The 20736-nt window shown below is 43.6% G+C and overlaps 1 protein-coding gene across 1 annotated transcript in view; it reads right to left on the minus strand.

Moving 5' to 3' along the window:
• The window catches only part of chrm2a (cholinergic receptor, muscarinic 2a), a 55102-nt gene extending 40761 nt beyond the window's left edge, over positions 1 to 14341 (minus strand). The window contains exon 1 of the mRNA XM_029495616.1: positions 14212 to 14341. The gene's annotated coding sequence lies outside the window, so the exon portion shown is untranslated. The remainder of the gene's footprint in view (positions 1 to 14211) is intronic.
• Positions 14342 to 20736: the final 6395 nt, after the last annotated feature.

The following is a 20736-nucleotide window of genomic DNA, read 5'->3' on the forward strand; positions in this document are numbered from 1 at the left end:
AAACAATGGCGGTGCCTGATGAGGGGCCTCATGATGTCATAATTTTAGCAGGTGACAGGGCAAGCAGGTGTATTTTGGCCCCCAGGAACGGGCAACGAGCCAATGAAGTCTCCGATGGGGACGACCTAATCAATCGGCACATCGAGGCAGCTTAAGCAGCCACCAGACATGTTCAATCACATTGTCCGTACTCAGCAAACTGACAGCTTTTACTTGGAAAACCAGGCCTTCTTATCCCTCCAGAGTTGAGCAATGCATCACTGTCGATCTGAGGCTCTCTTTGCAACAAATACAGGGCTAAAAGTGAAATTTATTAACACAGCATTTTGGTTTTTGCATCTCCACATAATACAATCTGATACCAATCAGAGTTTCTTGGGTTCCGCTTGAGAGATTAAATTGTAATAAATAATTCATGCGGGCAAGTAAGAGGACAGTATAAATCTCTGGGGTCCCTGAACTGTAAATGGATGGGATGGGCCTCAAGGAAATGTCATCCTGATTTGAAAACACAGATTAAAATGAAAATGAATGGACTATATTTTTCACCAGGAAAAAAAAAAAAAAAAATGTCATCGTTCTCCATCAGACACTTTTCCCACTTTTAATTAATTCCTCCTGCACTCGACATTTTTCACAGAGGGTGCACGGGTTAAGCACACCTCCTGTACGAAAAGATTAAAAAGCCACTTACATGCTATGAAGAATTATGGATGACTGAGGATAATTGGAAATTGATTGACTTGGCCGCGTTACACCTGGCCTCCTAACATTTCACATCCTTCACGCATAGGTGAGTTCGATGCCTTTTTCAATAAGCCGCTCCGTGACTGCGGAATATTTTATTTATTTATTTATTTATTTAGCCTTGCTGGTGTCTCTCAGTTGGGGGAAAATTGTGTGGCTGAAGCCGTGTTGCCTCACCAAATCCAACCCGACACTTCAAAGAGGCAGGGTGGGGATGATCTTTGCATGACGGATGCAGCTTTCCAAGCCTCGAGTGCCGGAGAACGAGCAGCACCGCCACAGCTAGAGTTTTACGTGCCAATTCCGCTGATACTGCTACAAAAACAAACAAAACGTCCGTGTCAGGAGAGCAGAGCAAAATTGGCGCCCCCTTTTCCAAGATGGTTGCCTGGTGTCTTCTTATGCAGGAACGCATTGGTCACTCTCAAATTCTACATTTCATCATTTGGTGGGACTTTCTAAATGCTGTTTAACTGAATTGCAAACATAGCCTGCTGCAAATAAAGCCTATCCGCATTTGTTCTGAACTGTTTCACCAAATTTACAGCACGCAAGCTGCGATCTGCAACCTGGGATGATTTTCTCTCCTGTTAATTTAAACACGAGTTCGCTAATCAAAACAACCGCTACACTTGTGGCCCGTGAATGAGCGCATGCATTTATTTGCGATTTGTGAGAACGATCATTTGTGAAACAGGCCCCAGACGTTTTACCTCATTTCAACAGCTGTTTTTTTTTTTTTTCAGTCCAGCTGAATAAAAGATGCAGGGAATTACACATTACTGCAGCTTTAGTGAGATAACCAAATTAGGTTTCAACAGGAGGCTGGTACACTGAAATGTTTTAAAGGTCTGCCTTATACCTATCCTGGGTTTAAGTAAGTTCAGACATACATAAGCAGATATATTTCTGGTTTTAAATCAACTACAGTAATCTTAGATGCATTTCATTTCATTTGCATGCAACCTGCAATTTTCAACATGAGGTAATTTTGGTTGTGGGTCATTTTCGCTGAGGGAAATAAAGAGCACATCGGGAGTTGGTGCACGAGAACTGGAGAGCCCTGATATATCTGCAATTTGTGGGAATCCATCATTTGTGCAACTGCACATTAACACTCTTTGTGTTAGCAAGCAGTGCTTCCAAATTACTGTTGTCAAAGGACTTTTTTCGGTTACTTTCGGCTCATGGCAATTTGCTCCTCTTCTACTGCTGCCGTTCCCGACCCCCGGACTGCAGGTTGATGCCGAGCAACCGGGCTGAAAGGAAACCATTTGATTTGGCAAAAAAAAAACAAAAAAACAACATTATAGGTTCTTATTATCTTTAGCAGTAATTTTCTTGAAGTTGGCACAATCTGTATCTTTATAATCAGTAGAAAATGAAAAACGTGAAAACGGCATTTGATGCATCTTCTTAGTGTTTGAAAATATCTCAGCTGGGTGCCACTTTCTCATTGTATTTCTTCAAGCAGCCTCAAACCTGAAGATTTTTATCCAGCAGGAAATGACATCAATCTGTCTATCTATGATGTAGCCAGTTACAAAGGTTCTAGTCATTCAGTGTGTTAGATGAAGTAAGTTTGCAGCTGCGGTTTTGACTTTAGGCAAATTCAACTTTCATCTTGTGATGTAAAATCTGAGGAATGTTGGACGTGCATGTGTTTTAAGTTGTTTGTGTTAATTGGATGAATTGGCCAACGTCCTGCAGGGGCTTCAGGCCACGAGAGACACTTCAAACAGGCTTAATATAGCTTTCAGCTGTTTAAATGGATTGCACATCACACTGCAGGAGCACGGGTGGGAATATCAGACACAGACCATCTTTGTGATGGAGGGAATGCATGCATGGCTGCTCCACAGGCTGCAGACAGACAGATACTGACAGGAGAAACGTGGGGACGGCGGGCCAGGGAGGAAACTCCCTGGTCTGCCAGTGTACGTCAGCCGAGGGGGTCACTGGCAAAGCAGTCCTCAGATGTAAATGCAGCTAAGCAACGTGGCAGATGGACAGATGCACACACCTCTCTGTGAACGCAACACATCCTTGTCTGTCAGACCGGGACTGAGGAGGTTAAGGGAGGTCAGAGAGGCAGAGCAGGAGTAGGCAGACAGCTTGTCAATGCTTGACAACCAGATGGATGAGCCAATACTTGTTGATTAGCACATCTCACGTCTACACTTAGACATGACCCAAAATGCTTTTACTGGTCAGCTCTTTTTTTTTCCTCCATGTGTCCGTGTTCATTTGAATTTCTATATTCTGAAATCCATAATCTGTCTGCAGAGAATTTCAGCTCCCAGATCCGAGTTGGATCTATATGTGCCGTTTAGTGAGCTCAGTCGCTTCAAATTGGCACATTCATTTGTCCATCCTATGTGTCTTAGAGCAGAATCTGATCCCAAAGTCAACATTAGCGCGGCTTTTCTAGGGCAGCAGCTTCATTACTGAGCCCCAGCAGGTTGGACCAGAGCGTTACTGCTCTGAAGCGTCCTCACACAGAGACGGAGGGAGGTGGAAAATAAGAGGTGTGAGGTGTGATATAGGATAAGTGGAATGATAAAGTGAAGGAGGGGGGAAGATGGGGGTGTGAATGAAGGATGCTGGTATGAGGACGGAAGGAGAAAAGAAGTGACCAAATAAATCACCAGCCAACAGATAATTGGACGAGCTGCACTCGGGGGACGGTTGCAGCACCATGAAAAGTGACACCGTGATTTGCAATTAACTCCTGGAGGAGGAATGGGGATTTAGTTCCCTTTGGATTAATTCCAGGAATGTGATACCTGCCAAGATGGTGGCCGTAATGAATCTGTTGGGTTGCAGGAATCATTATCATTATTTAACATGTATGATGGCGCCGCTCTCTTGGGAGCAAATGTCTCTATCTGTGAAGCAGAAAACGTATCAAATTGGACCTGGAGGTAGACCTCGCTACCTAATGGCCCAGAGCAATTAACAGGTACGACCACGACAGGGCCGTACGAGGAGGCTGGGTAATTTTTATGCTTGTTTGGTGTGCAGTTTTGATGATTTACAGCTCTCAAAGTGAGCTATTCTGTTATCTGTTTCTCTCTCTCTCTCCGTGCGTCTGCATCTATAGTAAGTAGCGAGTGACCTCGAGGACGAGATGATTCTTCCAACACTCGCGTTCAACTTCCAGCCACTTCTGAGCAGAGGTCGTTCAGCAAGGCCTTCATTACGCCAGAGATGCTCCCGCTCGCCTACGCACATAAGAGTGTAATTTAAAGATAGCATCGCAACGATACAAGCTTTGCGTTCGTTTATCTACAGAAGGTAAATGTATTTCTTAATAAGGAACTTCGTCCGAGGGCAGGAAACTTTCCTGCCCTGCTCGTCTGTGAAGAAAAAAGCAATGAGGGGACGATAATGTTCAAGGGACGCGCCGAAATGAAACATCAAGGTCATATCACTTATCTATTGTATTAAAGTTTTTATAGTATTTTCTTCTTGTCGTCACTTTCTGTCATTTACAGCTTTTGCAAACTCAGCAATTGAAAATAAGACGAGTTATAGAGACAAAAAGAGAGATGAATGCAATGCTTCATATTTTCATCTTTTCCCAAAATAATTGAGCTTTTTTTTTCTCTCTCTCTTTTTAGACCTTTATTTGCATTTTTTTGTGGGATATTATCTGGATCAGACTGAAAATTACTCCTTAGTCACTGTGATTGGGCACCTGTGGAAACTATATTCTGTCTTACAATGAATAGTGTGAAAACTAGCTGACCTTTCCAGTCCAGCTGTCTTTTTAATACAGCCCTAATTACTGTGTGAGTCTCAGGATCAGAATACTATCGCACTCACTGAGGAGCACAGTTTGAAGGGTCATCTGTAATCTGGGAAACAATTTCATGCGACCCAGGTCGTCTCTATTTCAGTCTTTCATTTTTGTTTTAAGTTCATTTGAATTTTTTTTTTTTTTTTTTTTTTTTAAATAATTGTTTCTTAATTTCTGCATATTTAAAAAATAGTTAACTCCGTTAAACCCTGTCCACATGGGGGCTTTAATTTCTTTTCTCCAGTGTATGATATTTTCATTAAAAAATATTGAGTGCTTTGCTTTAAACTTTCAGAACAAAGAAAATCAACCCCGAGTCTCATTGAAAAACAAGACACCAAACCAATTGAAAGTCCGGTCCCGTCCTCTATGCTAACTGCTTCGAATTATCAGGCGTCTGGGGAATGAGACCCCTCTGATTTCACCATGTTGGGCAGTATTGATTGGACTGGAAAACTGTGTAAAATTGGAAAAAAGTGGGATGATCTTGTCTCTCGTACGGCTTTCCTGGCTGACAAACAAAGTGGAGACAGACAGCTGTTGAGACGTATGGTCCATGTTTGAGCTTTCAGACTGTGCAGCTGAAAAGTGCATTTTTAAAGACTCAGTGAATTGGCAGTTTGATTTTACCACTCAGGAGCCCCCGATACACACCTCGATGTTGTTCAAATAGCTAAAACTATGAGCTTCTTGTCTGTTTGCACAGATCTTGTTGGATTGGATACCGAGTTCGTGTCAGCTTCTTACTTCAGCGCAGAAATGAGACATCAAGGTGAACGAACATAAATGATGCTTCGTGAAACGTTCAGCCACAAAAGGAAGCAAAACACCGTGGGTAGGGGTGAATGTGGTACGGTGCAGCAGTGGGTTAGCATTGTGGCCTCACAGCAAGAAGGTTCTGGGTTCAGCTCTGTCCAGGGTGTAGCCTGCCTCCACCTAATGTTAGCTGGGGTCGACTCTAGACTCCCTGGGGCCCAATCCCACAGACATCCTCACAACAAAAGGGAGGAGTTAAACCACTGGAGGTGACTTTAGGCCTCTTTAATTAAGAGCAAAAAGAAGGACTTGGATGCTGCTTATAAAAAAAACTCAGTGATAGCAGAACAACGCAGGATCAGATGTGTCTTTGCTCTGCTGCGACTGCTTTGTTTGTGAGAGGGCTGTCAAAAAGGGCCATCAGAGTGTGAACGGAGGGGCGGCGGGTGCCTCACACAGTGAATCCATCCCACAGTCTGTTTGTGTTCCACTGACACAGCGTAGTCTCTGGACTCCGTCGGCAGTCCTGTTCCTGTCAAATCAAATAACAGCATTTCAAATGGGCTCCTCGCTCTGACACAGCGAGCCGGCTCGACGGGAGGCCAGAGAGGTTCAAACAAAACAAAAAAAAAAAAAAAAGAAAGAAAAAAAACACTGGTTGAGAAATTTACAGAAGTCGACTGGCGTGTGGTGCAGAATGCAGAAGAGGCCCCACAAGTTCCCCAAACAGTCTGCGTCCACAAGCTCTGTTCACCTGAGAAGCGCCCACTTTCCCTCTTGCGTGGAATTTCTTCCAAAATGTCAAATCATTCACCTGGAACAAGTTACACGGGCCCTCAGGGAGCTTCTCTGAGAATGTCAAAGCAAAACCATGAATCTGTACAAAGCTGTGGACGGAATACGACGTCCACTGGCTTCTCAACCCGAGGCCTGAGGGGAGAAAGCGAGACGTCAGCCGCGCTGCACTTATCGAGCGTACATGTAATCTCAGGCTATGTTTTGTCTCTTTAAATAACCTGGTCATGTTTATCCTGTGGAAGTATTTTATGAGCCCCTTTTTTCCTGTGCGACTTGGAATAGTGTGATTTCCTCTGCCATCACCTGAGGCGCCGCAAAAGCAGGACAGTTGTCTTTTCTGATTGGGAAGGGAACGGGGGGGGGGGGGGGGGCGGGGGGGACATCCACCAAATGCCATCAAAGCAGACAGTGGTATTTACAGCCATTATCTGCGCTCTGTCTCACGTTTACTTTAAAAAGGACAGCGGAGACAGAGTCCATAAATCGAAAACCGGCTGACCGCATAAAGGAAAACTAACAGTTTACAGGGTCTGAGGGGCATTTAGAGAAACACAGGATGAACCCGATCACACCTGAGGGAATAAACAGGTCTTCACTTCAGAAATAAACTGAGAGCTGACACAGGATCTAATAACAATAACAGACAATGATTGTCACTGTGCTTTATAATATTGGCCCGGGATGGGATGCATAACAGTCCAAGCTCTGCAGGCGTGGAGGGAAAGACGTGTATCTGTTTTTTGTTTTTGATATGATCCAAAGTGTCCAGGGTCAGGGCCAGTGTTTATCTGTTGAGTGTGTACACAGTATTGAGCTCCGTGTCAAGCCATCTGTCTCCGAAGCAGCTCTAATTCAGCTCTGATTTCACGCACACACACGTCTTTTTCTGCCTGGAAATGTGAAGAGGGAGGCTGTTTCATACACTTCAGCACAATGTGTAGGCTGCCAAGACAATTTTTTTTTTTTTAAGCTGTCTTTCCTGTGCATGCATAGAAGACATTTTCTTTCTCTTCCTCTTCACCACACGCTTTCTGAAAATGAGTGATAATCAAGACGAGGGCAGGGAGGAAAGCTAGACTTCTGTAGTTTTTTTTTTTTTTCCCCCTTTCTTTGGAATGGACAGGAATTAAATACCTTGTTAATGCCTCGTAGAGAGATATCTCCAAATGCAGGAATAAAATGAGAGTGAATGTGCCGTTTAATTTTTACTGCCGGCTTTGGGTTAATGAACTTGCGTCCGTCACAAGGGAGCACATTTCTTAAAATTTTAAGTAAAATGTGTCCCTGGGCTTTCCTTGTGGAGAATAATGATTGAGCTTGTGAGTACAGAAGAAATTAAGTACAGATTTGGCAATTGTGCGTTTTAAATTCCACTCATCTATTCTACAATTGTCTATAATGTGAATGATGAGGGGTTTTTTGTTTTGTTTTGTTTTGGTTTTAGGGACATTTACAAACTGTGAGTCAGAGAAAATCAAATGCAGCTCAGAGGCTAAATGGGAACTTTGGCAAATCTTTCCCGTTTGGAATATAAGGATATTACAAAGCATATTTTCTTCGTAGCACCAGTCATATCTCCAGGCCTCAGATAAGGAAGACCTTAATAATGAATCATGTAATCTGCATTATAATCTGATACAGATTTAACTTCAAGTTTTGATCACTTATAACTCATAAAGAATCAGTCCGGCGTATGTTGAGCTGCTAAAGTCTGGACTGAAGTGGCAAAATAAGACGAGCACAATGACAAGAGGTGATTCGTTATCAGCATTAAGCACAAGGTGCCTCTGTTTGGCAATCACTCCTGTTTATCAGCTGCAGGCAGCCCTGTAATTAGGACAGCAATACCTGCAGGAGTACGTTCTGACTTTTATTGCCCATTCAAATAGAAGTCAGCTGCCAGCAGCTCATTGACTTGCACTTAAAAATGGACAGATTAACGCTCGGCTGCCTTGAATGCATCACACGCGCTGGTGCGTAATCTGTGCTAAATCTTCCAAACTCTCGCTGGGAAGTTCAAGCTCTTGCTTGTGCTGCCACGCTGGGGGTGTTTGGTCATTATGGGCTTCCTTATGAAAAAGAAAATCAGTCGTATGTTTCCCCCTCCGGCATTGAGTATCTGTCTCAATGTTTTTTTCGTTTCTTTGGTATCAGCTCTGGCTTTTGTCACCCAGAACAAGCAAAAGCGCTCGCCAAAAACAACAACAACAAAAAGACCGAATGCAGCCCTAGTGTAAGCTCAGATTGTGTCCCCAAAATACCAGGCGCTCTTCCTTTTTGGCTAATTGCTTGTTAGCGCTCATGGCCCACAGGAAGAGAAACGTCACACAGGGCTGCTTCAGAAATGCCACAAAAAGCAGCATCTGTTTTCCCCAAAAAAGTTGTTCAAGCTGTGGCACAAAAATGATAAAAGTAATCACTAACTTTGCAAAGACTACTTTTATTATTTGATAAATGTTGCTGTATTTTTTTTTTTGGTCTCATATCTCACTATCTCTCAATGAAGAGGAATCAGACCTGCTGGTAATTACAGAAACCCCTCCATGACAAGGTCCGACAAGAGCAGACAGCCACAATGAATGTCTTATGGAGCCGATGATAAAAGCTGAGCCAGAGTTGGAAGTAGCTGGCTGGAATTATCTGGTGCTGAGGCTTAGAGTAATTAAGAGCAGGGAATGGCTGCCCGACATTATTGCTGGATGAGCGGCAAGACTGAGCAACACCTGAGGCTTTTGGAAGCAAAGCACATACAAAGGGATCTCCAGAGATTTTTGATGGTTGTAGTACAACAACTGCTGCTGCCGCTGCACAGAGTTTCACAATGACTGATGTTTTGGTCCTTTTTGTGAAGGCGCAACAGTCAGCTCTACTCATAGCTGTTATTTTCCGCTCACTAATAAATTAGCGAATCTAAATGATCGTAAACTCAGTATCACTGTGGCGACCCTTTTTCTAATCTAAATACTAGAACTGTGATGAGGCTGAAGCTTCAGTATCAACTATATCTGATAAATTTCCACTTCCAAACAGACTACAGGGTCTAGACTTAAGATAGTTACTCTACTCTAAACTTTCAAATGTCTCAACGACCGTCTGAAAATGCTGACAAGCTTTAAAAAAATGTCCTACTCCAGAAATATAAACAGGTTGTGTGAAGATGTTTAAACCGGGGCCAACTCGGGGGTTTAGGAATATCTCCAAACTAGTTCAGACATTTTTCCCTTTCAGTTTAGGCTTTACAGGTCCATCTAAGTACAAATAAAAGCTGCCTGGAATCAAACAGCGAAGTTAGCAACTTTGCAGCAAACACATTTGACTTTGATTCATCAGGGGGGCAGAAACTCAACTACAAATGAATGCTAATGCTGCTTACTTCACATATGTGTCTAATATGTTTTATACCAACTTAAAGGGTTGAAATGGGTCAACTCTGCAGTTAGGATCGTTTCTGCTGCCCCCATGTGGCCTGAAAGTCCCTTCGTTCTGGTTTTTGGATATTTTGAGGCCTATTTGTGACGACCACCGCTGCCAGGAAGGCAAAATAAACTTTCACTGCCTTCCTTTCTGATGCACAGAAAATAAAATAAAAAATCAAAGCTGGGCTCTGGAGTGAAACACGTCTCTTTCATATCATCTGCATGTCAAAATGTTCAGATGCGCTGTGTTCAGACTGAGAGGCGCTCTCTGGATCAGACAGAAACGTGGGACCGCGCAGACGTCATACTTTGGGGAGATGCTGAGCTGATTTCATAGATTAGATTTCATAATTACAGGGTCACCGGATCCATTTGTATGTTGATGAAATACGCTGACACAATGCTGTAAGTAGTGCTTATTCCATTGATCTCAAGTCTTTTGTTATAAATGCAATTACGCTGGTTTGTTTCATCTAACTCTCCCTGTCTGCTAGATAATGGCCTTAAGGAGGAAACTCCCTCCTCCCATCCTTTCCAATCAATGCCACTTCGTGCTGCGGTTCGGTGGCACTTCATATTGTGAAGTTCTGCAATCACTCAGCATCTGATAAGGAGCACACACTAAATTGACCACCACCAGTTGGAGGTTCAGTATCAGCGTGTGGAAATCTGTGCGGGTGCACTGACGTGGATTTAAGCTCGTAAAACCACATTTAGATAAATGCATGAGTCAAACGTGTCCTCATCCAGTCTTTATCCCCGGCATCACCTTCATCCCCACATACACAGCACGCCCGCTGTTACATAAAAGCTCCTTCACAGAATCCCTTTTCATCTCTTCCACCAAATTTCCACACATTATAGCCGGACCTTTCTTCCGTCTCTGCTCAATTAGAAGTTCTCTCCGGCGCCGCGGCCCACTTCCTGCCTCATCCACACAGAAGCAAAAATGTAATAAATAACACTTTAATTGCAAAATAAAATAAATAAACAAATAAATAAGTGTGTAATGACAGAAAAAGAAAGCGATTAGAGCAGGAGCTCAGTGCAAATATGGGAGCCTACTGCGGTTGAAAGCGTGATAATTAGACATTCCTTTCTGTGTGTGCCAGCTACACAGATTCACTAATATGCACTGTGCAGCCGCTCTACAACCGAGGAGATTATGTCCATGGAATGAGACACCCCACAGGCTAAATTTAACTTTCTTTTTTTTTTTCTTCTTCTTACAAAGGCAACCTCGCCTCTAACACGGACGCCCACTCCCTGCCAAAAACGCAGCTTTACCCGAGTGCACCCATGTTAGGTGAGTCTCCCCTTCTCTCAGTCCTGCTTGTGTGATGTAAAAGGCAGAAATCAGAAAGTGAGCATCGCACCTGTCCACCTGTCGCGTTTTCACCACAGAGGGCAAGAGTTGCTTCATCTGCAAGAAGTTTTATATCTTGTGGAAATGCTTTAGTGATCCGTCACTGGCAGACAGTCTATTAATCACACAGCTCCTCTCGCACGTCACTTCACTCTCCTCTGCATTAACCAACATGCCGATGGGAAATATTTATGTATAATTTGCGGCCACACAGAAGCTACGAATCAATGCATGCCCTGATCTGCTCTCCCACTCGAGCACATTGGCACTCCTGGTGGTAAATTGCACACAATGTATAATAAGTGCATCCCTCATGTAGCATCAATAGTTGGGTGGAGGGAGAGGAAGAAGAACAAAGCCACGTCTGGCACTCAGTAAACCTTCAGCAGAGTTGGCAGAAAATGGGAAACCACAATCGAGTAACTGTTCAGTCCCGGCGCATCCAAACCTCATCCATCAACATCAGGATGTCAAACAGGACACAACAAGTCTGGGGAAACTTCCTCAGGGAAAGGTAGAACTGAGAGATGATCAACTTCACAAGGAGCTCAGTTTTGTCTCCAGCACTGCTTAAACAAAAAAAACAAAGTGCTTTCCCAAAAATGATCCTCTAATGACATGAAGCTAAAAAAGCCCAAACAGGAGTAGTAAAGAGAAATAAATGCTGCTTAGTTAACACAATGCAAAATTAGAAAGAGTGTAGTGATTTCCCTTCTGACCATCATAATCAGGTTTTCCACAACAAAACAGAAATATAATGTGAATCTTCAACACAAACACAACTTCATATCTTACTTTCTCACTAAACGGCGCTATTAACTGAGCCTGGGGTGGTTCTTCATCTCCAGCTGTGGTTTCAAAGATTTGTGTGGAGTGATTTATGAAACCTGAATTTTTTTTTTTTTCCTAGTGGCTGTGCAAATTGTGTTTTCTATTGGAACGTAATAGGTTTCAAAAATCTTTATCTACAGGCAAACAAATGGCTCCACTGTAACGCCTTTAGTTCAGCCATTGGAACACAGAAATGAGGTGCCAGAACAAACAAACAAAAAAATCCTATTTGCTACACCTTATCTCCTCCTTTAACCCAGTTTGGGTCAGCTCACCGACTCCTCTCCAGTGTAATCTCCATAAACCAAAACTGAGCAAAAAATGCAATCTTCTCCTCTTTGACCCGCCACCAGATCATCTGAACTGCAGCTCTGCGCTCTGAATATGCAAGAACAAACAAACAAGAAGAACAACATCGACCTACACCACCTGTGGGAGCACAATTAAAGCCACTAAAGGCGACATTAGTCCCTTATTGTTTAGCTGCCACCTCGTCGAGGAAAACCAATTACTGCCAGCGACTTAATCAAGGTCGAGCCACAGCTGTCACTCACACACACACACACACACACACAACAAACACACAACAGCAAATGTCAAATGAAGACAAGCCTCCATGCAGATGTTAGTGCCACAGGTGAGCCGTAACGGAAGTGTTCATAAACGACCCCGAGCAGCTAATAATCACAACCTGCGTCGTCTCTCTCTTATGACGTCACCTGTAGTTTTTTTTCCCCCTCAGAAATGACAAAAATCGTTTTGTTTTTGTTTTTTTTTTTTCTTCCATAACATCAGAGAAAATGATCCAAAACCAGATTCCGCACCCAGCTACCACAAGCAGAGCAATTCACGGTGCCAAGCAAGAGGAGGAGCAGACATCTGCGCTTCAGTTCACACAGACGCAGAATAAACTATTCTAACTGAAACTGTCAACCTGATTCTGGTAGAAGAAGGAGGGAGAGAAAAAAAAAGAGAAGACATACAGCCGTGTGATGAATAAGCAGCTTTACCTCTGAATTTCTTTTGGAGTCCTCCGGTGGATTTCTGAGCAAAAAATAATAATAATAAAAAAAAAAAATACTGCGCGATATCCAAAAAATAAAAGAAGAAGAAGAAGAAGAAGAAGAAAGTGATTTCAGTGAATCAGTCTGCGCGTAAAACAGCTGAGCTGCAGCGACCAGACCTGCCGTCTCCACTCAGATCCGCGTTGCGCTTTTACGCACGAAAAGACTGCGGAGCGCCATCAGCGCTCATTCTTAAGGAGCGCGTGTGTGTGTGTGTGTGTGTGTGTGTGATTACATCACTTCGTTGTTCTGTTGACACGAACCCACAGCGGCATGACAACGTTGTGTTTGTTTGTTTGTTTGTTTGTTTGTTTGTTTGTGTTTGTGCGGTCTGTCCTCTTCTTCTCCTGCAGCCTCCTGAGCGGAAACCAGGCGGAGGACGAGCGACTCGGAAGGAGACGGCGGAGGAAAAAAGCCTCCGGGCGACAAACAGACTCACGCAGATCGTCTCTGTCGCCAGGAAGGCGACACGAGATGCCGGGAATCTGACGATTGTGTAGCTATTGGCTTTGTGATGGAAGACAGCGAGAAACTACAGCAGCTGCTCTGAGAAAGAAAGAAAGAAAGAAAGGAGGAGGAGGAGGAGGAAGGGGGGGGCGCGTTTAGCCAAAGCGCGTTCATGTGCCACGGAGTGCAGGAATGACAAACAACCTCCTTTGGCGTTTATTTCCAAAATAACATTAGTTCTGAAAGACGCTTGTAGGTTGAGAAAGGGAGAAAGATGAAGGGGGGGGGGGGCAGCGCGCAGACTCCGGGTAAATGGATGCATTGGCTGAAAAATGAGAACTGCTGATGGCCTTAAACGATAGGGTTTGATCCTGCTAGAAAATCAGCTGGGGGGGGGGGGGGGGGGGGGGGGGGTGGTGGTGATGGTGTGTGGGGGGGGGGGGGGATAAAGTACATGAGATAACGAACAAATGAAGTTCTTGCTTCTCGGGTCTCTTTGCACGATGCGCCATATGGCACAAGCATCTGTGGAACAAGCATGACACATTTCGTTTGTTCCCCCCCCCGCCCTGCCCTGTCACCCCCCCCCCCCCCCCCCCAATGCAAAGCCTCCCACCTTAAAATATTTCTACACCTTTTCTTCACATGATTTGGTTGATTTTGTCAGTGTCCTCTCATATTTGCCGATTTATAGATGTTTTGGCTGTTTTTTTACGCACAGGTGTGGACCCGGCTGCGGGAGCAACAGTCAAAGAGAGACACACTGTCCCGTTTCTGAGGGGGGGGGGGGGGGGTCTCAAGTTCGATCCCCGACACCGAGCAGGACATCTCAACGAGAAGCTGCCGTTCAGGAGCGCTCTGTCTCCTGATGACGGAGCTCCAGGTAAAACCTGCTAGCTGCACAAATAACCACGCTTTTGTTTGTTTGTTTGTGTACAGCCAATATTTCACATTGTGTGTTTGTGTGTGTGTGTTCCTCCTTACCTGCTTTCATACTGTCATGCTGGTGGCGTCTTTTGGTCCGCTTCATCGCACCGTGGTTGCCAGTCTGAGGACATTCTTCTGGAGACGGGCTTTGGAGACGGAGAGCGCCTCGGCTGAGCGAGAGAAAGTGGAGAGGTAGAGAGGAGGGAGTGTGTATGTGTTTGTGTTTGTGTGTGTAGGGGAGAGAGAGAGAGAGAGAGAGAGAGAGAGGGAGAGAGAGAGCAATAATAAGTAGGCAGGCACTTCTTTCTTTGACAATAATCACAGTATTTATTTGTCCTTTTTTTTTAGACTTTTGGGGGAAAACCAACTGCAGCTTTTACCAAAAATCCAGCAACACGTGCTTTTAAGATAAAATGAAATATAATGTGCACCAATTCAATTCAATTCAAATACAATCCCCTCATTTAGCCCCCGTGCACACTTGTTCAAATATAATTTCATGAATAGGACTCAATTCATTCAAATGTTAGAAGAGACACAAAACTTTCTATTTCCTGTGTGATCTGTTTAGGACTGGGACTGATGGGGGGGGGGTAGTTGGTGATTGTGGGGCAGCTTTACGCAGCCTTTTTCCAGTTTCAGCACCGAGGAGAGCGCAGATCCGAAGCCCTGAGTGGTGGGGGTCGTTTTCAGGAGCCACCACCACCACCACCACTCACCTCCCCCAGAGCTCACTGCAGAACAAGCCCAACCAAAGTCTTGCAAATTTAATATTCATTCCTTATAATCCCATTTCCAGTGAAATGGGGCGAGGAGGGGGAGGGGAGGTGGGTCCATCCGCCGGTGGGAGGGAGGCAAATCAGTTTCTGAGTATCTGGGAGCAGAACAGAATAAATCACCCCAAACATTTACACTCAGCTGAATACATTCCTGACTCTAACTCTAAATGGAAAGTAGACAAAAAGAAGAATTGCGCTTTTATGAATCACATCCTAAAGATTTATCCCTTTACATGGACTCGGCCACCGCCAGCAGCCTGTTGATTATCTGAACACACGGCCAACAAGTCCTGCTCTGTGTCATGTTGTATATACTGTACATTGTACGTCCTGAGCTGCTCTCCTTCCTCCTCCTGTCTGAACACAACGGAGCGACCCCCCCCCCCCCCCCCCCCCCCCCCCCCCCACCTTTATCATGACTGACTTGCACTTATTGAGATTTACCCGCCGGAGTCTTGTTTGAAAGGTGAATTCCTGTCTGATTTACTTCAATGCTGCGTTTGAAAACTGGGCGGCTGGTATTAAAGGCTTACAGTGGTTTGACATTATTTGGTATTTATTTTGTGAAGCTCCCACAGAGCAAAGATTGTTTGGTGGGTGGGGGTGGGGGGGTAAACAGTAGATTAGGTTGTTTTACTGACATCTACTGGGGAAGTTAATCTCAGAAGACCTGACTCTCCCTGTTAGTGTATGTGTGTGTGTGTGTGTGTGTGTGTGTGTGTGTGTGTGTGTGTGTGTGTGTGTGTCAGTGTGTTTGCCTCTTAACAGGTCATCAGCAAACAGGAAGGAGCCAGTTTCTTACCCGTAAACCAATCAGCCATCTTCCCACAGCTCCACTCCCTGCTTTGATAGACAGCCAACATCCGCTTTATTTTAATGAATCTGTCCTAATAAGAAAAAGAGAAAATCCGCTTCACAACACTGTCACTCAAGATTTCATCCCATCACTGTTAGACTTCTATGTGATTAGGCCCAATTTGAATGGTGCCCCTCTGAACCTCAACTGTCAATTAAATAAATTTAGTGCTATTATTTGGGCTTTGGGAACCCCTTCTACCAGAAATATATCTCTATATTGTACTTCAATTATTTAAGAATGTGGCGACAGGAGTTTGAATTGAGTTGGTGTGCTGTGACGTGAAGAGGTTGCATATTTAACAGTAAGAGGAGATATTTGAATTTTCAGAGAATGTAGACTGGCAGTTGTGCGCCTACACGGGTTCTCTCCGGGTTCTCCAGCTTCCTCCCACCGTCCAAAGCTGCGGTGACTCTAAATGGGTTGTTTATCTCGGTATGTTTAATGTCGGCCTTGTCGGACTTGTCTGAGGTGATTTCACCCAATGCCAGCGGTGATTGGCTCCAGAGACCCCAATAAGAAACATGGATAAGCTGTATAGATGATGGATAGATGGATGGATGGAGAATAACGGTTCATGTAAAGGTTCCACAGAGGCCGATATGTTATTAGCAGCAAAATAACACTTGTCTGTTCTCATTGCTAAATCCCATCTGATGGCCAGAGCCTACAAACGTGTTGTGTGTCAGTCAAAGCACCTACCAGATGCTATAGTTATTCCTACTGTATTCACGATTCACGGTATCAGCACTATGGCGTTCGTCACTTGTATCAGTGTGTGTCACTGTAAATGGCCATGAGCAGCCTATGTGTTTTATATTCACCTTTGTCATGCTGATGAATTGGAAAGCCCCAGAGTCTGGCTCGAGTGCACCGCAATTACCTCAGGAACATTTTTTTAATGGGTTCCCTGTTAGCAATGTAAGCGAGGCATGTTGCTCCTTCCCGTTAATGGCAGGTACATCAAAGTGTGTGTATGAAATTGTGCATTAATGTAGTTGTCGTCTCTGGCAGCAGAGACCTGTCAAGGTTGCGATGTGCCCTTGTTTCTTCTGTTGCAGCTGGATTTTATTTATGCATTAAATTCCCCTCCTTATCTCACGAGGGAAGAAAAAGCTTATCTCACTTGTTGCTGTGTGCGACTGATTTTAATAAATTGTTTGAAAAAAGAGTTTGTCCAATCCTGTCAATCATACGTTGACAAGATTTTCATTTTTTAACTCCAACCAAAATCTCAAAATGTAATAACGGTAATAACACAGCACAACTCATTTAATTTTTAATAAGGTTTTATATCGCTGCGTGAGCCTTAATGTTTAGGACAAGGACTGATAATATTATCTGTTCCTTAAGTGTCCGTAAAAAGCCACATTTGGTTTTATTTTGTTGTGCAATTGGCAAAAAAGAAAAAAAAAAATCTTTTAATACTTGGAACTTAATTTGCTTCATTTCAGATGCCAGGTGAAAAAAAAAAAAAAAACTTAGATGCAAATCTCTGTATTTCACCTTTCTTTATGAAATACATAATTTTTTTTTTTAAATGTTATTTTACACTTTCTTGAAGATTTTTTTACATAATTATGTTTGCCCCTTTTTTTATATGGTGGCTTTATATAAGTGTTTGATAATAAAATGCAGGAGAATAGTCCAGTTTGGTGAAGTGGTAAACAGCTCCATTTAATAAAGGCACTAAAAGTACAAGCATCGATTCAGCAGCAGAGTCGTGTTTTCTCTTCACCAAGTATCTCCAGTTAAAATCCTGATTAACATTCATTTATCACCGTACTTTCTTTTTCAAATGTTCCCTAAATTGCTCACAACCGTCAAGTCAGGCACGATGAAGTCTAGAGTGCCTATCGATTAACGGACTGTCAATCAACGGGAACAACTGTCGAGAGACTCCAACTTGCTTTTGGAAATCCAGACGTGCCATTTTATGAAACAGAAGGATGAAATAATTCTGCTGGTGTTCCTAAGCAGCCCTCGGCCACGGCGTCCTTCGTGAAGTCTTCTGGCGGCAGATGTACGAAGGCTGATTCTTTGATTGCTCGATAAAAATAAAGCAGAAACTCCGGAGGATCGTGGAAAATTCTTAAAAATTTGCACTTGTGGTTCAAAAACTTTATTTAAAATTTGCTGACTCACGTTTTAAAATTACAAAAGTTGTTTTTTTTCTTTTGTAAATTTCAAACTTGGACGTCATACTTTGATCTCATTGCCAAATGACGTTTTCGAAATTTTCAACAACTAACATTTGACCTCAGAGGAAAATTTGTGCGGCAATATTGAGGGAATGAACCAGTTTGTCTTCATCGGGTTTGGCAAGTCGCTGATGCTTCCACGGTCCTCTCAGGAGCAGCGAGAATAAAAGACCGAAGAAAAAGGCAGCAATGGAAAATATACAATACGCACAAATCAATAAAGAGATCAAGGGGACAGGCCAAATAACTGTCACAATTCGTCTCTATCACATTTCAGCGCGGGAAGACAAAGTCTTCATTCTGCTCTTTGTGTCTTTGTGCTTAGTTCAGTCAAAGCTCAGACGCAGCTGTTCAGTCCTGGTCACCCCTGCTATGCTAATTTGGTTCGTGGCTGTTTGCTGTTTGGCACAACAATAAGCGAAGTGGGCCGTTCTGTATGCATCAGCATTTTGAATGTTTCACAAGACGTCTGGTGGCCCCCGTCTGCGTACGTTCTGCTGAGCTTTTAGTATTTGGCGTGAGCGTGACAGATCCACCGCTTCAGCGGTATCCAACCTGCTGATGGACACGCCCTGACTGGAAAGCCAAAGATGTTTGTCACCACATCCATCTGCGTCTCATGTTTTCCCCCTTGTTTTTGGTGACACTTAGCATTTACAGAGCTTTCTTTTTTTTTTTTTTTTTTCCCCTGGAGACACAATTTTTCAGTGCCACCGATCAGCATTTGAGAAATGGATGAGGTTTCACTCATGCTAACAAACCCAATTCAAACTTTTCCCCCATAAATTTTGCTTTCAGACACAGACGGCAGCTGAACTAGAGGTATATAGAACCCGCAGGCCCTGAACGACAAAACTAGTATCGTACGTCTGGGGAAAAACCAAAAAAGGTATAATATGGGAGCGGGGCAATAAAAAGCCAGATTCCTTCCTCAGTAGGTGTTGGAGTTGCAACAAGAGTTTAAAGGAGGTTGACTCAAACTCACCATCCGTACAAACACAGGCCTGAATGTCGGCTTCTCTCAAGCCAAACAGCAATTGCTTGCTGGCGCATCACTTTTCTATGCAAATCATACGTGTGTGTGTTTCTAAGGTCGTTATTTCAGTTCCACCTCGTCCAAGTGACAAAGAGAATCTATAAACGCACCTTTAACGACGTTACCCCCACCTCCTGTTGCGTGTTCAGATCGTGTTGTTGATGATATTGGGCAGTTCAGATCAGACTTGCGGCCAAGCACGCCTGCTTTTACTTCAGCCATAAAAGGTGAATGAAATTGATTCATTGCACGCACCTCGTGGGGGACAAAGGAGGCTAAAAAGCAGATTGTGTTCGAAAACTAAGGCTTTCCGGTTGACGTCTTTCAGCATTGATTAGTTATAGCAACACGTGAGGCTGTAATCATTCAGGATCCACAAGGTCACTTATTAAATTGTGGTTCACTGAGCAGATATTAACCTTCAAATATTGATTGAGCTGCCTTGTATTTTCTTGTCGATTGTCACTTTAAGCTCACGATTTCTCGCTGTAGGTGGCTTATCCATGATGCACGGTGTTAATCGCCTTGAATTCAGAATCTCCATTTGAATGTTTTCATGTTCCCAAATTTATTCATCAGCAATTCTTTGCAACGATTCTTTTATAGTCTTAATTGAGGGTAATTAAGTGAAGTGATGGCATTAATGGATTGATGGACAAAGCATCAAAACCCCTGCTAGGAGGTGTTGCATGCATGAATATTGTCATTAATGGTGACACTCGAGAATAAGCCCGCAACCTCTGATTGTGCCAAAGCTTTAGATGAGCGCTGTGTTCATTTGCCTGAAATGTTTTTTTGTTGTTGTTGTTGTTTTTTGTTATTTAAATAAGTGCGGGTAATTGTGACAGAGATGAATGCTATAGCGGAGTGCAGATGTGCAGCAGAGCTTTGTTGAAATGGTGCAGACCAACAGGATTTGGACCCTCGGCGTCACGCCTCGTGGACCTGAAGCTCGCACAAATCTCAGAGGAGCTATACCATTTGCAGTAAAAACCACTAAAACTAAAATTACCCACGAAAAGAGCGAATTTAATCCGCACATTTGCATCAGAGGCTAAAGGGTCGGCATAGTTAGGTTAGAAATGTTGCCTCACAATAAGAAGTTTGTAGGTTCTGTTCCCAGCCTGGCACCTTTCTGTGCCTGCGTGGGTTTCCTCCGGTTTCCTCCCACCGTCCAAAGACATCACGTTTGGGTTGACTGGTGACTCTAAACTGTCCGTAGGTGTTGGTTGTGGTGAGTGGTTGTTGGTCTGTCTTTTGGACCTGTGATGGACTGGAGGCCTGTCCAGGGTGACCCCACCTTCGCCCTGAGTGAGCTGGAATCGGATAAGTGAAAGAAGATGTGCATTGTGTCTTTTATATCACACGCCTGTTGAGGTCTGAAAGGGTGTGACAGAAAAACAGGCTGGAATTACTTCCAAAACCTGGACGGCTAATGCTTGGATTGGGAAAAAAAGGACCAGGCAGTGATTATCCAAGCATACCGTACTTTTATTTCATTTTGATTTGTAAACTTTTGAGCTCATGCAGCTGCATCACATGAACGGTTGTTCATCTTTACTTGGAAGTGGTCCAGCTCTCGCTTTGCTACAACAATAAAAACAAAAAAACACTATATGTCTTGGCTGCGCAAGCTGTCTTTTGGCTTTACTCTTGGTCTGTTTTGTTGAAGATACTCAAATTCCATTTTTAAACGGCGCCTCCACCTGT

Source organism: Echeneis naucrates, chromosome 23, assembly GCF_900963305.1.
Source record: "Echeneis naucrates chromosome 23, fEcheNa1.1, whole genome shotgun sequence".
Taxonomy (NCBI): domain Eukaryota; kingdom Metazoa; phylum Chordata; class Actinopteri; order Carangiformes; family Echeneidae; genus Echeneis; species Echeneis naucrates.